The 19,269-nt window shown below is 41.7% G+C and overlaps 1 protein-coding gene across 1 annotated transcript in view; it reads right to left on the reverse strand.

Moving 5' to 3' along the window:
* The window catches only part of TENM3 (teneurin transmembrane protein 3), a 492,684-nt gene extending 473,809 nt beyond the window's left edge, over positions 1 to 18,875 (reverse strand). Inside the window, exon 1 of the mRNA XM_035004286.1 lies at positions 18,157 to 18,875. The gene's annotated coding sequence lies outside the window, so the exon portion shown is untranslated. The remainder of the gene's footprint in view (positions 1 to 18,156) is intronic.
* Positions 18,876 to 19,269: the final 394 nt, after the last annotated feature.

Consider the following 19,269-nt stretch of genomic DNA (forward strand, 5'->3'; position numbering starts at 1 on the left):
CAGAGTCTTGGGGCACCAGAATACCGCCGCGTATCACCACCATTCTCGCCCCTTGGTTAAAGGCGTCAGGATTCAGTTGAAGGCTGCAAGCCCCATCTTTGCCCAGTTGGAACTCCCTGGGTCTGGCCAATGTTCTTATCTCAAGAAAGGAAGAAAACGGAGGAAGAAGAGAGGTGTGTCCTTCCACCGTCCTCACTCGCAGTGGGTCCCACACCCTGGTCTCCAGCTATCCCTGATTGGAAGAGTCCACCCACCAGCATCTTCAGCTGGGTGTACTCTGAAAACGGGCCACTCTCCACTGCTTCACTGTTTACCAAATCTGATTTGTCTGGAGGTTGCTGCCCAATCCCCCAGGAGGGTCCCCCCGAAGACACCCCTGGGGCAGCATACGAGGATGGTTAGCAGACCATAGGCGCGTCCTGACCATGGAATTTACTGGCTCTGAGAGCCTAAGGAAATGATGTAAATGTTAACGAGCCCCGCCCTGCTCCATCCCTGTGCTCCCCGCTGCATGTCCCCCGCTGTGGGGTACCTCAGAGCACTCCCCCAGGCGCACCTGGCCTCCAGGGCGCTCCCTGCATGTGTGACACCAGAACCACGCACGGTGTCTGTTCATCTCTTCTCAAGTCCATCGCAAGTTCTTTAAGGGCAGGGAGCACATCACCTGTGCATTGCATCCCCTGACCCTATAGCACATAGCAAGTGCTTGGTGCCTGTTTTCAGAGAGAAGGAGATAAAAGATCAAAGCACGAAGCATTTACCCAGAGGACCAAGCAGATCTGTGATCTCAAAGGAGCTGTGACAAAAACACGTCTGTTTGAATCGGTGGCTGATGTAGACACAGTCCTTTTCTAACAATACGAATAACAGGCACAGAATACTAACATTTTGTCACACCAGAAAAAAAATCTAACACAAAATATTTCAGGGAAACATCTCCGCTCCTTGGCTGGATCCTAGCAGAAGAAAATCGAACTCTGTGGAATAAGCGATTCCATGACCAAGATGTGCACTTCTCGGTTTTTAAAGGGGAATTTTACACAGAAAATACCCCCCACGTATGTGTCAGGGTGGAACTCTATGGACAGACGGCTCCCACAATGCCACACTGAACTACCGTGTTTCTGGAAATGGCTCTATGCTTTTGTTTCTCTAGAAGCTTAGTTGCAGGTACCAATATGGCCACCTACTAATACCTTACATTCTTACAAAACATCCTTTTAGCTGCATATTTTTTTCACTGGAAGAAATATAACAGTGCCAATTGTTCCTTAGCATTGTAGGCTGTCCCATGAACAACAGAAGGTACTCATATGTCAAAAACAGCTTTTTCATGGGCTGAAAAAGGAAGATGAACAGAAAAAAAATGTTTTGGGGAAAATTTTTTTATGGGTCCTTAGCTGAGACATCCAAGTTTTAATAAGATTGCTAAGAAAATCACTCTACGTGAGAATAATATAAATGTGAGTCATGGAATGTAATTTGAGCTCCAGTTGCGTTTGGGAGCAAGGAGCACCGGGAGAGAACATTCCCCGTGAACGCGACCTCTGTGGGCTGCCTCTTGCTGGGTGGCATCTTGGTGTCCTGGGCTCTGCTCCTCAGTCTCTGGAGAAGTCTCTGTGTTCACCCATCCCATGCTCAGAGAAGACAGCAGGGTGAGGGAAGGATGTCTATTCTGAAGTCAGACTGGTTTCGCTTTCAGTCATGGTTCCGATATGAATTAGCTGTGTGACCAAGGCAGCTTACACAGCCTCTCTGAGATTGCTTCATCAACTATAAAATAGGGGTAATAAATTCACCAAGCCTTGCTGTCGACTGTGATGAATTAAATGAGGGAACAGGTGCAAGCGTCCAACACTGGGTCCGGCACACGGCAGACAGTCTCATAGCTCAAGCCCATGTTTACTTCCATTCTTGTCCCTTATTTCCCAGGGTCTCCTGGCATTTAGTCTCTGCGCTGTTCTGTCTTTGTTCTCTTGCAATGACTATATTTCCCAACGTGACCGAGTTCTCTCATGCTTTCTCTCCTGGCCTCCAAGTTGCCATTGGACACCTTCTTTCAGGAGGCTCTGGAAAGTTACCTGGAGTCAAGGACAGATGGTGTTCAGGGACGTGCATGCTCGTGTTCAGCTGTGGAGACCCTGTCAGAGAGTTAGCCAGCATACGGGAATGTTCCTGAGTCAATGTGACCCCGTATCCCACTTTCTATGACTCTCTTACGGGTCAAAAAGTTTATGAAAAAAAAAGTACTCATTCAAAGGCTTTTTTTGGACTTAAAACTAGAAAAAGAACCTTATAATTTTAGTTTGGTTTGATGACCACTTAACTTCTAGCAGTAGTTCTAGGAATTCTAAAGACAAGCTATTGGCAGAGTTATCCCAAGGACAGGGAATATGCAGGCAATTTCCTAAAATTTCAGGGTTCCGATGCTAGGCTCTGGTGCTAGATCCGGGTTTCTGGAGCTGCCCTAGAAAGCAGTAGGGGAGGAAGCAGGTAATGCTCCAGCTGATCATTCATTGGCTCCCTTCCTGCCTTCTCTTCCTTCCTTCCTTCCTGCCTGCCTGCCTGCCTGCCTTCCTTCCTTCCATTAACAAGCACTCACTGCACACTTACCAGGTTCTATGCTTGGATCTGGGATACATATATGACATTGTCCCTGTAGTTTAGACCTCAGTCAATTCAAGGAGATCAATGGGTAACAGGTCAGTTAAAATACATAGTGATTGGCTGCCATAAGGAAAGGCATCGCCCTCCAATTTAAGAAATCTCAGAAACAACAGTCTGTGAAGCCAACTGCCGGTCAGAATTGCTGAGATGAGGTTCTGGGTGAACAGTTCAAGGAAGAATGTATCTTCCCTATCAGGAGACCATGCCGTGGGGAGGCCCAGGAAGTGTCTCCCAAGGAGACACCTGCCACAGAATGATTATCAACTGTCAGTTGTTGTTAGTAAGGGAAACATCAAAAGCCATCCAAGAAGATTGGAATTTCACCCAGTTCAGGAAAAGTTGGAGGAGAAAGCAGAATTTTCTAATACCAGTAAATTGGTATTTGAAAACCTTTTTTTTTTTTTTTTTTTAATGGTTCGTGACTTTGGACCGGCTTTGGTCCATCTCTGAAAACATCAATTTCCCTGAGAACAGAGGTTGAGCTCCCCTGGCAGCTCCATGGACACATCCTTTCACAATTCCATGCTTCTGCCCAGGCTGCATGCATCACTTGTCCTACCTATCCAAATCTTCCCAGCCTCCAAAACCAGTTCTTTCTGTTGACCTCCATGCAGTCTTTCCCAACTCCTTTGGCTTAAAATGATCAGTTCCCTCATTCACTTCAGAGCACTTGCATCCTATAACTCGTACTGACCTATAATCACACGGTGCCTTAAGGTGGTAACTTCTTAAGTGCAAGAACCTGGACTTATACTGTCCCTGTGTACTTCACTGCGCCAGGCACATATTAGAGCCTAGATAGATGTATGTGGAATATAAATGCTGAACATTTATGTCATTGCAAAACACACACACACACACACAGCAAAAAATTAAATAGGAAACATAATTATGTTTATGATACAAAGGTTAATTCTTTGTACTGAATTCGAGCACGAATAGACATGCCCACCAAACCTCTCAAATATCTACAAACAAGTACTAACTTAAGTATAATGAATTTTCCACTCCGTAACAATCAAATACTATCTATGCTTGACCCAAAGCCTGTATTTAAGCTGCAAGGAAGAGATACAACAGCATCGCAAGAACTGGGAAGTAGGAACCCGAGACTCAGCCTGAACACTGATGTGGAAGATAGCAGGGGGCAATATTTCTCTAGAAGCCCCCCAATTAGAAAATAATAATGTGTTACGCCAATAGTCGATGAACAAAGGACCTGAGATTTAAGATGAGAAAAATACGTCATTTTCCAAGGAGCTCCTTCATGAAAAACAAGTTATTATATTAAAATCTACAAAGTCATTTAGCTAAAAGACTGGGAGTCTTCTTTGGATCAGTAAGTGTATAATCCATTCTAGCTCCCACACACCCAATATCAGAGCACAGGGACATAGAACACACACCTTTCTACAGAAAACTATTTATTGCCCCTGATCATATTTTCTGTCTGATATAAAAATGGTCTGACTATTTGAGTGGATTCAGAGGAGATTTTTTTGAGGGGTTGGGTAGAAGGTTTGCTCTACAACAATTAAATGCTGGCCTTTTTTTTCAAAACTAAATTTAGGAATTGGCATCTATATAAATGAAGACTCCATGGTGGATCCAGAGAACAAGGAGGTAATTATTACTGACAGTGAAATGGATGAAAACAGTGATCAAGATTATTTTGTAAGGGAACGTTTGATCTGTTCTTGTCCCATGAAACACTACCATTTTGAAGCTCTTCTATTCACCCTAATAAAAGGATTATATGGAGAGAAGGATACATGGTTTAAAATAGTCTTTGCACCAAAAAAAAAAAAAAAAAAACCCATGCTAATTCTAAATTTAGAAGAGAATCTGGAACACAGGGACATGATACGCTTATTGAAATGCTTATTCTGACATTATTGGTGGAGATGGAAGATTTGGGACCAAACCAAGTGATTTTCTTTTAGGCAATGTAAGTATTTTAGCCATTTATTCCATAAGTAAAATGACTTTTGACATTGCAAGCCACTCTTTATAAATGTATTAAAATAGAAAAAAAAACATTTTATAATATGCAGTAAATATTATTAAAATGTCTTTCTTCAAGTCTTGACATTCAAAAGTAACTCTGATCTTAAATTTTAATTCTATACACAGGCACCGACAGTTCTTTAGATATGTCATGGAAATTTTAAAATGCCATCAATATTATGATTTTTCGAGAGAGAAATCTAAATATTTTTCAGTTTGGAAAGAAAAATCCCAAATGAACTTTAAAAGAACTTTTAAAAATAATACCACTTAAACCCATAAAGTTAAAATCCACGGTAGAGGCACTTGGGTGGCTCAGTCAAGTGTCTGCCTTCGGCTCAGGTCATGATCCCAGGGTCCTGGGATCAAGCTCCGCATCAGGCTCTCTGCTCAGCGGGAAGCCTGCTTCTCCCTCTCCCACTCCCCCTGCTTGTGTTCCCTCTTTCGCTGTGTCTCTATCTGTCAAATAAATAAATAAAATCTTTTAAGATAAAAAATAAAAAAATAAAATCCACAGTAAACTTCAAAATAATCTAAACTTAATGTGGTAACTAGTTTTAAGTAAAGGCTACCTCCATAAATTCCAGATAAGCGAATAGAATAAAATTGTTTACAAAACCATACTGTTTTCCATCCAAAATTGCTAAAACTATAAAAGGCTACCTGACGATTACCTTACAAACTTCATTAAAAACAAAAAATTGCACTTAGTAACTATGAGAAGAATACTTTCTTTGAGGCCTAAAATTGTATTCAACCTGTTACTAATAAGATAAGATCATTTCCATAAAATGTGCGACCCCCTTGGAGTTCAGAGGTTCTGCTATGTCACACGGGGAACTCACTCCCCAGACAATTACCTGCTGAAACAGCAAATCCTCTCCCTAGAGTGTCTTTGTTCCTTTACTCTGCATTTCCAAAAATCTATGCTAAATATTAATTTGTGCCTCTTTGACCCAGATTCCCAAAAAAGGTATCAAACAGGGGAAAGGATTCTTCATGGGGTCCACGCCACCCAAATTCCCAAAGATGGTTTTAAGAAAAAGATTCTTTTGATGTTTAATAGACTCAGACATTTGGACTAAAATAGTCCTGTCTCTCTTCTCTATTGCCGTCACCACTGCTAACAATTAGAAGCTTTCAGTGCTCTGAATAATTCAGTCTCATCTGTTCTACTCAGTGTAAAGACAATGTTGAGAGGACAAGGTCACTTTTTTTTCCCTTCCCGACTACTGACTTTTCCAACCCGACACCAGTCTGATTGCATGATCCACCTAGTGTTTGACACGTTTCCCCTGACAGCTTTTTAACAGCCGTTCGTCTACTTAGCTTAGGGTATGAAAAATAATAAGGGTGCAATGGAGTGTCAGATTTCTTCGACAGTCATAAACACAGGCTCAGCGTTTTCCCGTTCATTTTACCTCGATACACTTAAAACACCCCAGCATACCCTTTTGTGGTAATATTGACCAATATCAATCCACAAATACTATAAAAGACAGGCTGCCTGGACATTCATGGTGTTTTACTTATCACATGCATTTTTCCCCCCCCAAATCAAAATGATAATAAGCTGTTTATGGGAGATTAACACCTGTGAATATGCCCCTCTGGGGTCACCTGGAAAATCTTGCAAACTTGGGAGTCAGGCAACCTATAATCTTGGAGTAGAAAGGAAAGTGGCAATCTGGCAATGTTCAAGTTTCATTCATTCATTCCCATCTGAAAGCGACAGTGGTCCAAGGAGAGAGGCAAGTTTTTGTAACCCTGAAATAAAACTCTAAATGTAAGTGTTCATTTATTTTTTTTTACTTTAATTAAACACTCTCATGGCTTATATATTCAGACTCAGTAAAGGGGAAATATTTTTAAAGTTCTTAAAAGGTAACAGCCATACAATAAACACGTGACGCAGAAACACGACCCTGCAAGGTAATATTGAGGTAAATGCACATGCCTCCCTCCAAGGCTGCAAGGATCACAAACTCTGTCAAAAGATCTGCATTCAGAGAACTCTCTGGGTTAACATTTCTTATAATGCTTGAAAAGAATTCCCCTGTCTTCCTTTTTTATTGTGAAAGATCTCAAACATACTCAAAAATAGGAAAAACAAAAAACAAACAAAACAAAAAAACCAAAACGGACAATGAACCGCCATATACAATGAACCGCCATATACCTACCACCTACATTCAAAAATTACTTTCCTATTCCTTTTTTTTCTTAAGTATTTCACAGCAAATCCCAGAGAGCCTTTTATTTCACTACATATCCCTCAGTATTAAAGCATTCATTTGTTTTTCTTCATTCCTGTTAATTTTGGAGAAGCCAAATTGGCGGATGCGATTTCTTATGCCAAATTATTCAGGAGTTAGCGGGGTGAATGCTACTACTTTCCTCTTAGAGGCAAACCAGAAATGTTTACAGATGCATCTTGATCCTGGAGAGTCTACTGAGAGCTAAGAATGAACTACTACGTCTAAATTAATCCAAAAAACTGGGTACAGATAGTACAACCTTCACTGTTTTAATGTTAGCGGATGGGAGACCATGCAGAATGAGGAACGCGGGTCATTTAAAACAATGTAACAATGACAAATAATTGCAACAAAACAAGGCACACATCATATGGAAACAAAGCTCCCCTCTGTTTTAACCACCATCTTAAACTCATTCAATTTAATATGAAGAAAAGCGCAGGTCAAATAGATGTGCTTTATTTATATAATTTACTTTTTTTATAAGAATGGACCTGTGAAATTACGATACAATTAAAAGTAAACTTTTAAAAGAAAACCAAGGAAAAGATTTGCTGTTGCTATTTAATTCTTTAAAATGCAATAAATAAATTCTAAACCTATCAAAATAGGAAACCCACAGCTTACTCGATTATCCAAGTACTAGGCGGTATTTTCATTGTTATAAATTGTCAGTAGATTGACAAAGTGGAAGCAATTCTATTTTATTCTTTGTTTAAAATAATAGTTCATGAAATATATTACTGATGTAAGCATATGCCAGGAGATATCTGACTATGAATTTTTATCCAGTTTCTTTTATAGTTTTATAACAAAAATTTCAGGTCCCAGACAAAGAAAGGAACATTGGTGCTCCACACCTACTTTCACTTCCTGATGACAGATAAGTACTTTCAATTGTCATATTTACATGTTATTAACACACTGAAACTACTCTCGAAAAAAAATAATGCAAACCTCAGGATGGAAGGATAATGAAAATTTTATCTTTGCTTCTTAACACAGCACAGAAGACAAAGAACATACTAATATAATGGAGAAGCCAGGGAACTCAGTATAAAAATATAAACCCTGACAACTCTCCTTGAAATAACTTACTAGTGAACTTGAAGATGTCTGTCCCTCCGAAACAGTTTAGGAATGGACATGCCCATGGAAGCCGACTGCCCTTCGAGACCTATTGACTTCTGACCCAAGTCTACCAGTATCTGAATTATAAAGCATTTTATAAGAGTTGCTGTAAAGCCATATTTTTCTTGTTGATTTCTGAAAAGCTGGCAATAATAAAAAACTTGGTTGTTGGATAATAATTAACACACTCCTGATAAGAATTAAATTTTAAGACGACAATGTATTATTATAACATCTTAGAAATTCGGCACATCGGAGTTATAATTAAATGTGTTGGTTTCTGTTTCTGTGGAGGAAGATATTCAAGGTGAATGGAGAATCCAGTAGTATTGTTTTCTTTTCAATGTTGGGCTATCTTCAATTTAATATTGGAAAGAGTTTATAATGGCTAAAATGTCTTATTTTTTGTTTATGTTCAATCTATGGGAATATCTTCAAATATATCTGTTATTAAAGTGACAATCACATAGACAAATGGTAAGAAAATGAATGCTACTATAGTATTTGATATTTCCCAATTGCAGGAAACCCTACCAAAACTGTCCCAGTTAATCATCAGAGAGAGAGTGACCAGATGTGCCAGTTTGCCTGGGATGGTCCCTATTAAAGAAAAAAATCACAGTTTTATAACTTAAAGATCTGGAAGAGACTAGAAGTCAGTCTCCTACTCAATGAGTTTTTTTTACTTTATTAAAAAGGAACAGGAGGAGAATACGGGAGAAATTACCCAAGACAGATGAGCGGCTGACAATCACTCCTTTCTTCCAGAACCATCTTAGTTTAGACAGAGAAGAGGGACCTGGCCTACTGGTTGATATCCTCTGATCCCTGGGGGTCTCTGGAGGATTTCTTGGAGATGTCGTAAAGGCTGCTGAGCAAAGAGGCGAGCTCTTCACTCCCACTTAAGAAAGTCCCTCCACTCTTCTCTCTCTCTCTCTCTCTTTGTCCCTCCATTCTTCTCAGTTTTACACCAGGTTTCCAAAGATTCTGTGGCTAAAAGAGATTGAAGATCCCCCTTTTTAGACATGACCCCCAGAGAAGTTGAGTTACAAGTCTGTTCGACCCACCAGCTTCGTGGCCACAGCTGGAGCCAGCAAGAGGTGTCTGGACGGGGCTCATTTTTCCAAACCCTGCTGACTCGCAGCCTGATCTGGCTACCGAAATAAGGCTTCTGATGCACAACATGAAAGGGAGCAGAAAAGTTTATTTTTATGCAGTGAGTCAGGTTCATACTTGGTAAGAATAGATTTTCCATAAAAATAGAAATTATTCCAAAATTGAAAAGAACTCCATTCTATGCAAGAGAAGCAGCCTCAGTGTTCTTGTCCGCTTTATTCAAGAATATAAAACCTTGGGGACCACAACTTCTGGGGGATACCATGGATAGACTAGAAGCAGTGTGCCTTCCCCCCAAGACTAAGCCCACAGAAATGCTGCATAAAATACAAATTTTACACTAAGTAAACTGTATATATGTGTGTAGATAGATAGATAGATAGATGGTTGTTCACCTACAGGCCTCTGCTCAGCACACACAGATCTGGGCGCGCTGGGTACTGGGGAAGCTGCATTTGCTCTCTGCACGAACCTAGGTGGTAAAAGGACCATCCCCTCTCTGAGAAGGTGACTGGAAGAAATTTCTGCCCACAGGCCCGTGGTCTGGGTGCAGAGGTGCTTCACGTGACAGGCAGACAAAGAGTCTTCTAGAAAGAGGAACCTGAAATCTCTGCAATGTGCGTGTGTGAAGGCTATATTTTTACAGCCTTGTGAACCCTGGACTAAGATATTAAATAAAAATGGATATGAAAGCCCGAGGGCCCAGCAGAGGCAAATGCAAAAGCATTCTGCAGGGACACTGCAGGCTGCCCAGAGCGTCTGGGGCTCCGGCTGAAGACAAGTCTTATAAAGCATGTGGGGAAAAGGACTGTTAGGAACAGCCACGATGAGCAGAGAGCACATTCCAAGAAGCACAGAAAAATAAAAGCAGCCAAAAGAGAATTAAAAAAAAAAAGAACGAAAGGAAACAGGGACTGTAAACGGCTCATAAACATTACATACATCCCTATTTTCTGCTCTCATTTTCTTTTATATATTTAATAATGATGTAAACATGAGTATCTGTCTTGATAGATGGCTAGCTTTGTGAAGCAAAGCTTCCAAGATGGCTTATTTATTCATCTCATCTCATGGCAGAGTACCCTGTATTGCACATGGGAAAACAGTGCTCTCAGAGTCTCATATACAGGTACTGAATTTCGTTGCCCTTCTAGGGTATGAAGAGTACCCATCCCCATTTTATCCTAAAGATGATACTAAAACTAATTCCAAGCAACCATATCATAAGCAGTAACTCTATTTATATACACACATGCGCACGCAGACATATACACACACCTCTATATGTATACTCTGTCATACTCAACAGAAATATTTTTAAAGCCCAACCAGAAAAAAAAAAAAAAGGAAACAAATATGTGACTCTGAGCAAAGCGCTAGAGCAAATAAGGAAACTGTAGATCATTAAAGACAAGGCAGTAATTTTAGTAACTGATGTGGGTTTTCTTAGCCTAGCGGAGCATCTTTAAATAAATGGCTGGTTTGCACAATGCAGTGTGGAGGCTTCCTTATTCTTCGGTCTTATATCAGATCTTGCCTAGGCCTCTGTGCCCCAACTGCTCTGCTCCCCTCCCCTCCTCTCTGCCTTTGGCCCCTTGGGGTTTGTTCATAGGCTCCCCTCTGTGGCACTTACTGACTGTGCTGTTCGTTTTAGCACAAAACACAGAGCACGCTGGGCATGACACAGGGCTTTGTCTGCAATCTCTTTTTATCCCCCAAAGGCAACTAGCACCATGCTGCCCACAGTTGGTGCTCCACCAATTTCCGTCTCTACTGATGACAAGCCAGCTCCACTGTATGAGCTTGTTGCATTAAATTAATCAAATCATGAAATGTCACGGAGGGATGGCACTTACTGCAGCTTCTTCTTTTTGCACACGAGGGGCTTTTGGCACTGGGAGGGGCCAGACGATAATCCAGCCAGGGGCAGAGTTGGGTCCAGAACACCTGGCTCCCAGGCACGTCTCCTGTCCTTTACACAGCCCCCTTCACCGTCGGAGTAACAAAAGCAGCCGTTTCCTGGGGCTTCACGGTGGCCCAGGCACCCATCAACCCCAAGAGATGGTGATTAATATAACCCCCATTTTACCAGTGAGGAGACAAAAACTCAGAGAGGCTACATTGCTCAGGCCACCCAGCTGGTCTGAGTTTCTTACTGGTAGTTCCTTACTCCTCACTTCTGGTCTACTGAGGAAAAATGTAACTGGCAAAAGAGGAAGGAAGGGACAGGTCTGATGCCGGACAAAGGAGAACCACAGAGACAGGGGAAGGAAGCAGGGGGAGCCCCCCCAGGCCCCTGCATGTTCTCTCCCTAAGTAGTAAACATTATGTAAGTAATTTTGCACTACTGTTTAAATAGGGGTTTTTTTTCTAGAAACTTCCTCAGGTGCCTGGAATTTAAAATTGCCTGCTGAGCAGCATCTATTGATAGAGCTGGACCACTTGGTAAAAGAAGGGAAAAACAGTGATGTTCCTGGCAAGTAGAGCCTTTGGCAGTTGGACATGTTAGGGAACTGGGACTCTAGCCTCTTTTGTCACCCATTCATAAGCCAGCACCGTAGGACTCCAATAACTCATCTGTCCCCAGGAGAGGTCTAGGCAAATGACTCCATCAACAGGGTCTGCATGATTATGAGCGAAGAGTATAAAAATAAACAATGATAACAGCACTCCTTTTTCTGAACAGGAAGCTTATTATCCTGTCTACCTTTGAACAGCCCACAGCCCAAAAGGTAATGCATAATTTTGTTTTTTAACAGTTGTCATATTAAAGAGTGCTTGAAAACACCTGATTTCCCTGTAACAGATGGAAAAGGAAACAATAAAAATTTTTTTTGAAAAACAACAACCCCCCCCCCCCCCACCTCCACGAACATACTTGCCTAACATAAGGTTTCTCTGAAATGAGATACGTTCACCCCAGGAAAATCTGTGGATTTGGTTAACATTGCTATCTAATCTTGCTCTGAATATTCAACCTAAATTAATCCTACCAAACCCAATCTTATTCTGACCACATTGCAGATTTTTTACATCTATTATTGCCTCATTCATGCTTTCTCTTTAGACATTCCCAAGTAACGGGACCTGACCTCACAGTAAAGCTATGTTTTAAAATTTCCATTATATTTTCAAGTCAGGACATTTTGTCCCAACATAGACCTAAGAGGCCACTGCCAAGTAGGTCTTTTATAAACGTTCCTTGCTCTTTCTATACTGTTCTTCATAATAATAATAATTGAAATTAACCCAGCTCTGTTTAACAAGGTGGTGCTGTCACCAACACAGAATTCAGTTCATTTCATTTTATTTAGGAGACTCTATGCATAGCAGAGAGGTATCGAAATTTGCCAAGTGGAAAGGTCCATACATACATACAGACTACACTAAATATGTCACTTTGGAAGGTAATAAGCACAAGATAAACAACGGAAAATCAGATAACCTAAGAAAATTTAGCTGACAATTTTCATTGAAACATTCTTTTCTCTAGGCAAGTAACAAAGCCAAATGCTGTACATTACTTAAAATAATTGGACAGCAGTGTTTAAAAATATGGCAATGATTAATTCCTTTGCAGTGGGAAAATACCTTTGACGATTTTATTGAGAATTTGTTTGTAATATTTACTGATTCTTGGCATTTAAACAAATGATCCCTGTGCATTTTTTTTTTCACAGAGGGTAGCATTCTAGTCAAAGGACTGATGAAACCTTATGCTCTTTTCAACACACTAACACAAATGTTTATCTCAGAGAGCTAAGGGGCAAATACCCTGAAGAGTGTTCTACCCTTTGAAATGCTAAAACATGATGTCACATATGATTACCTGATAACTATTTAAGTTTACTTGAATTCTACTCTTTTCACTTGATGAAAGGTCAATGAGGGATGTCTGGTTTTGACCATAAAGGGCAAAACACCCTCACGCCCTATGCCTAAATGGGAAATGATACGTCCACCTGGTGACGCTGGCCTTTCCATTCCAGGAAACCAACAAAGGCCATCTCTCTTAGGGTCTGTGGGCCAGCTGGTGCCTCTGCCTGGAAGGCCCCCTCCCTAAATCCTTGGCTAGCTGGTGACTTCTTATTCTGGCCTCAGTACATATTCACCTTCTCAAAGAGGCCTTGCTTGATCAGCCTATTATTTTTTTGTAAGTTTTTTTTTTTAAGATTTTATTTTTGTCAGAGAGAGAGGTAGATACAAAGCACAAGCAGGGGGAGTGGCAGGCAGAGGGAGAAGCAGACTCCTCTCACTGAGCAAGGAGCCAATGTGGGACTCGATCCCAGGACCCCGGGATCATGACCTGAGCCTAAGGCAGATGCTTAACCGACTGAGCCACCCAGGCATCCCTTGATCAGCCAATTTAAGTAGCTTCCTTATTACTCCAACACCTAACACCTTTTTTTTAACTTATTTTTTAAGATTTATTTATTTATTTGAGAGAGAGAAAGCCCGAGCGGTGGGGAGCAGAGGGAGATGGAGGGAGTCTCAAGCAGACTTTCCATTGAGTGGGGAGCCCGATCTGGGTACTCCATCTCATGACCATGAGATCATGACCTGAGCTGAAACCAAGAGTCAGATGCTTAACCGACTGTGCCACCCAGGTGCCCCATGTAACAGCTTTTTAAAAATAGCTCTTAATAGACATTTCTCCAAAGAAGACATACAGATGGCCAAGAGACATATGAAAAGATGCTCAACCTTATTAACCATCAGGAAAATGCAAATCAAAACCACAATAAGATATCACCTCACAGGGCGCCTGGGTGGCTCAGATGGTTAGGCGTCTGCCTTCGGCTCAGGTCATGATCCCAGGGTCCTGGGATCGAGTCCCACATCGGGCTCCCTGCTCCTTGGGAGCCTGCTTCTCCCTCTGCTTCTCTCTCTCTCTGTCTCTCATGAATAAATAAATAAAACCTTTAAAAAAGAAAGATATCACCTCACGCCAGTCAGAACGGCTAAAATAAGAAAGACAAGAAATAATAAATGTTGGCAAGGATATGGAGAAAAGGGAACTCTCATGCACGTTTGGAGGGAATGCAAACTGGTGCAGCCACTATGGGAAACAGTATGAAAGTTCTTTAAAAAATTAGAAATAGAATTACCATATGATGCAGTAACTCCACATCTGGGTATTTACCTGAAGGAAATAAAAACACTAATTCGAAAAGATATAGACACCTCTGTTTATTGCAGCATTATTTACAATAGCCAAGATCTGGAAGCAGCCCAAGTGTCCATCAATTTATGAATGGATAAAGAAGATGTGGTACACATGCACGATAGAGTGTGACTCAGACATGAAAAAGAATGAGATCTTGCTATTCAGGACAACATGAATGGTCCTAGATGGTATTATACTAAGTGAAATAAGTTAGAGAAAGATAGGTACCATATGATTTCACTTTTATGTGGAATAGAAAACAAAACAAATGAGCAAACAAAAACCGAAACAGACTCAAAAATACAGAGAACGAACTGGTGGTTGCCACAGGGAAGGGGATGGGGGGAAATGGGCAAAATAGATGAAAGGGATTGAGAGGTACAGACTTCTAGTTATAAAATAAGTAAGTCACGGAATGTAATATACAGCATAGGGAATATAGTCAATGATATTGTAATAACTTTGCATGGTGACAGATGGTAACTATATTTATTATGGGGTGAGCATTTCATAATGTCTATAATTGTTGAATCACTATGTTGCACGCTTCAAACCAATGCAATATTATATGGCAACTATATCTCAATTAAAAATAAAAACAAAAATAAAACGGCTCTTACTACCTTCTGAGATGATTTTGTTGTCTTATCTGTTTACTTCTTTACTACCCCAGCAAAATATACATGCCATGCGAATGAAGACCTTATTTCCATTTTATTCCCAGGGCCTAGAACAGTGCTTGCTACATGACAGATGTACAGTCAAAATCTGGGAATGAATGCATATGTCATTTGAAAAAGTCAAATAATATTTCCATAGATCTTGGGGTGCCGGGAAATTACAATATGGCAGGTGCTGGGAATGTGACATAATCTCTGCCCTTGAAGAGCTTCCAGCTGTCCAAGAGACGTCTAATGCATGCCCAGTATCATCACCTGCCACTAGCCTTCTTCAGTCTTTCCTGCTCAACAGGGAGAATGTCCAAGAATGGTCCTCCAACCAGGTTCGGGGCAGATGGCACAGAGCAGGGAACACTTCACTATTACACAAGACAACAGTGAAAACGAACCAATGAACAATCAATAAGGTAAAATAAAGTAGAAGAAATCAACGATCAAATCAATTAAAAAAAAGAACAACTGAACAAACAAATAAGGGACCACTGGACTTAAACTCTGATGTAGTCCTTTAACCTGAGGCTATCCTGCATATTATGTGTATTTTAAAACTAATCATCATCGGGGTGCTTGGGTGGCTCAGTCGGTTAAGCATTCCACTTTTGCTTTCAACTCAGGTCATGATCTCAGGGTTTTGGGATGGAGCCCCGTGTCCGGCTCCGCACTCAGTGTGGAGTCTCTTGTCTTGATTCTCTCTCTCTCCTTCTGCCCCTCCCCCCACTCAATCTCTCTCTCTTTCTCTAAAATAAAATAAATAAATCTTAAAAAAAAAAACCCTAATCATTATCTTGCAAGTTTCAGAACCCAAGTACAATGTCAAAAAATTCTGCTTTTCATTCCACAGAATTTCTATGTATCAAAGCTTACTTACATGTCAAAAACAGGTTGCATGCACAGGATGCTGCCATTAAGCAAGCCTGCTTTAGGTGGTGACCTAGGAGGTAGCAGATGGGGAACAGCCTCACCCTCCTAACTTCCCTCTTTCTCTCTCAAAACAGGGCCTCTGGTCCACTCTGCTTCTGCATAATCATCCCTGAAGGTGGCGAATCTGTCAAGATCGTGTTCTTGGTTGCTATGTCAAGGAGTATGTCCCTTCTTAGATTGTAGGGATCAGTATATACAAAGATGTCTATGCTCAGGATTGGCTCCTTTCTCCTTTCTGAGGAGATGCTCTTTTTCCTTGCCTTTCGTTTCTTTCTTTATGACACTAAACAGAAATAAGAAGATTATAATTTAAAACCAAAGCTAGCTTGTAGGAATCACCACCAACTCAAAACACTGTTTTAGTTCAGCTTTTCCAGAAGCTCCTTCGAGTGCTGACATTATCATGCTAGCATTCCCCACGTCTTTACCTCTAGATTGCTCTCCTCTGTAATTCTGGCCTCTAGCAAGACTGCCCCCTATAGGCTTTTTTCACATTGTTATTGACTCTTGCTCAAACAGTCCATCTTTGCAGGAAAGAACACCCGTATGCATGCCCAAGAAGATGCTCTTCTCAGTTAAAGCATTAACAGCAGGAACATCCTTCTTAGAGAGATAACTATTTTTATGCTTTAATCTTTAGACTACAAAGCTCCTTAATTAAATTTAAACCAAAATATTTTTGTAAAGCTCAAATTCCGAATTGGCATTCCTTCACATTTCTCAATTTGCACAGTCCCTTTGTCCGTGGAAAACAGGGTATTCACTGTTTGAAATTGCCTGGTGTTGAATGTGGCCTCCTCCTCAAGTCTGAATAGGGTAAGCCAAACTCTTGGAGGGCTTTTGTCCCCAGTTTTCTTTAATTGTTTTGCACCTGCCTACTACCAGAATGTACACATCTTCTCCCCCTCACAATCAACACGTACTACTGAAACGTGGTACAATCAATACCGCCTTCCCGGAAGATGTTTAAGAGAAAAAAGATATCGAGTTTAAAGGAAACAAAGCAGGGACTTGTACCCATATCATGTTATTGATTCACTCACAGGAGTAAAGAATAGCATGCTCTGGTCAGACTTCTTCGGGCTACCCGCCCTGCCTGAATTGTCTAGCTTTCAAAAATCTGCCAGGTAGGGCTTCCCATGAAATGCCGTGAACCCTGGAGCCAAACCATGTGGGTAACCGCCCCCCCTCCGAGGCTAGCCCGTTTATTAGCAGCGATATCACAGGCAAAAGCCTGCACCTTCTCAGCCACACTTCTTCAGCTGCGCGAGAGAAGAATGATCACACTTGGCTCTCTCAGGGATGCTACGGGGTCAAGCCAGAGAGCACAGTGCCTGGCACGTGGTCTCAGCGCAGCAAGTGTTAGTCATTCTGTTATTATGTCTGGAAGATTATTCTGGTTTCCTCAGAGGATACTGTGCCCTTACATTCTTCCCCATCCCCACCCTTTAAAGCCACCTTGATCCCCCACCCGAGCATGACCCTCCTCAACCCTCCAACCCACAATGAATCACCTTTTAGGCACTGAAATCAGATCGGGTCACTCCCCAGTGTGAGACCCTCCCAGGCCCTACAGGGGCTGGCTGTGGCCTCGACCTTTGTTCCTGCTCCGCAACCTTCGCTCCCGCACTGCGCTCGTCTCCAAGTCAGGAGTGATCTTGGCATGGCTGGCTTCTCAGTCTTCACCACAGAGGCAGGCACAAAGCTGATGTTCTGACCCCTGCATTGGAAGGGCCTCGCCCTCGTGCTCTTGCTCTCATAGCGCTCTGTTTATCTCGCTCACATCGCATCACATCGCATCGCATCACATCACATCGCATCGCATCACGAGCTGAAATCATTCCATCACGTGTGTTCTTGCATACTGAGTCTTCCCCGACCTGGACTATAAACTCTGCCACGTCTGTCCTGTTAACGGTCAGAGCCCCCAGGAGCTCAATCAATACTCACCGGATAAATGCCTATTTGCGTTTACCATTACAAACTGTAACCATTAAAGGGGTTATAACGTCCTGTCTTTCAAGACTACCCACAGAGCGTGAATGGCTTGCCTGTACATGACAATACTGTCTGAGACTGGCAAGAGTTTTGAGTGTTTACGTATTTGTTATATTCTCTTTCTGCCTTCGCTCTCGGAGGGCCAGTTTTGGCTTTCTGCGTGCTGGCCTCTAGCAGATTTGCCCTTGTCTCATTTTCCTTGCTTCTTTACCTGGTGAGCCTGGTGCGAGTCTCTGATCACTATGTCCGAGTGTGTAGTAAGTCAGCTCTGCAGAGTTTTTCAATGAGCAACACGTATTGGCCATGCGTTATTGGTTTACAGAATAGGGGGGAATGTTTTCAGACTCCTGGGCCATTTCTTCTGTTCATTTCCGGATTCTTGACATTAATGTCCTACAGATAAATGAGTTGTTATTATGGGAAAGAACGTGAATTAAATATCTTAGTCTATCCAATCTTTGCAAAAATAAGTCTATTCAATAAAGAACAAGCCTACACCTTGACAGGATAGATGTGGAAATGGGTAGACCCACATTTTGGCTACGTTCATCATACAAGAATTCACCCTATATTTTTATATCTTTGTTGAGGGGACTTTCTGAAAACAAGCGACATCTAATCAGCTTACACTGGTCTAGTGGTCACAGAGACTCATCGAAGGCACAGCTGTATTCCATGCTCACACACCCTTAGTGAATTTACCTGGTAAATCCCCAATGCATCTGTTCCGACAGGAAAAAAAAATTAAAAATAAAAAAATCATCTCAGAGCTGAGATTAGACTTTTAGACCCTCCTGAGCGATAATCCTTACTCCCGACATTGACTTTCTTTGTGGGTTTGGCAAATCGGTTTTTTTTTCCCCTCTGTAAAACAGGGATAATAATGCTTTAGTCAAATGGATGCTGTGAGAATTAATTACTGTTATACAATTTATTGGAAATGGGAAGTCAAACACTGCTACTGCTTATGGGATTGGGGTCCAAAGACCCGGCATCACACACAGCAAAGACATCAAAATCCCTCCCGTTTCCCTCTCTCCCAGTGCCCTCCTTCTTAACGCAGGTGAAAAGGAGGCAACACGGTTTTCAAGGACACGTCCCCTTCTTCTGTGACAGGAATTGAAATGCGCCACTGGATCCACTTGTGCATGATGTGCCATGCCTCCCCCCATGCACAATGGGAGGACACAACAGACTTCTTTCACAAGAATTGCAAGGGGGCAAAAGGGAGAGCTTTTGTTTCTGGAACAAGTCTTCTGACCCTGAACCAGGGTCTTTCCAAATCAATGGATGCCCGCAAGACTAAATTTTAAGGAAAGGTCTT

This window comes from Mirounga leonina, unplaced genomic scaffold (assembly GCF_011800145.1).
Source record: "Mirounga leonina isolate KUSES-001 unplaced genomic scaffold, KU_Mleo_1.0 Mir_128, whole genome shotgun sequence".
Classification (NCBI taxonomy): Eukaryota; Metazoa; Chordata; class Mammalia; order Carnivora; family Phocidae; genus Mirounga; species Mirounga leonina.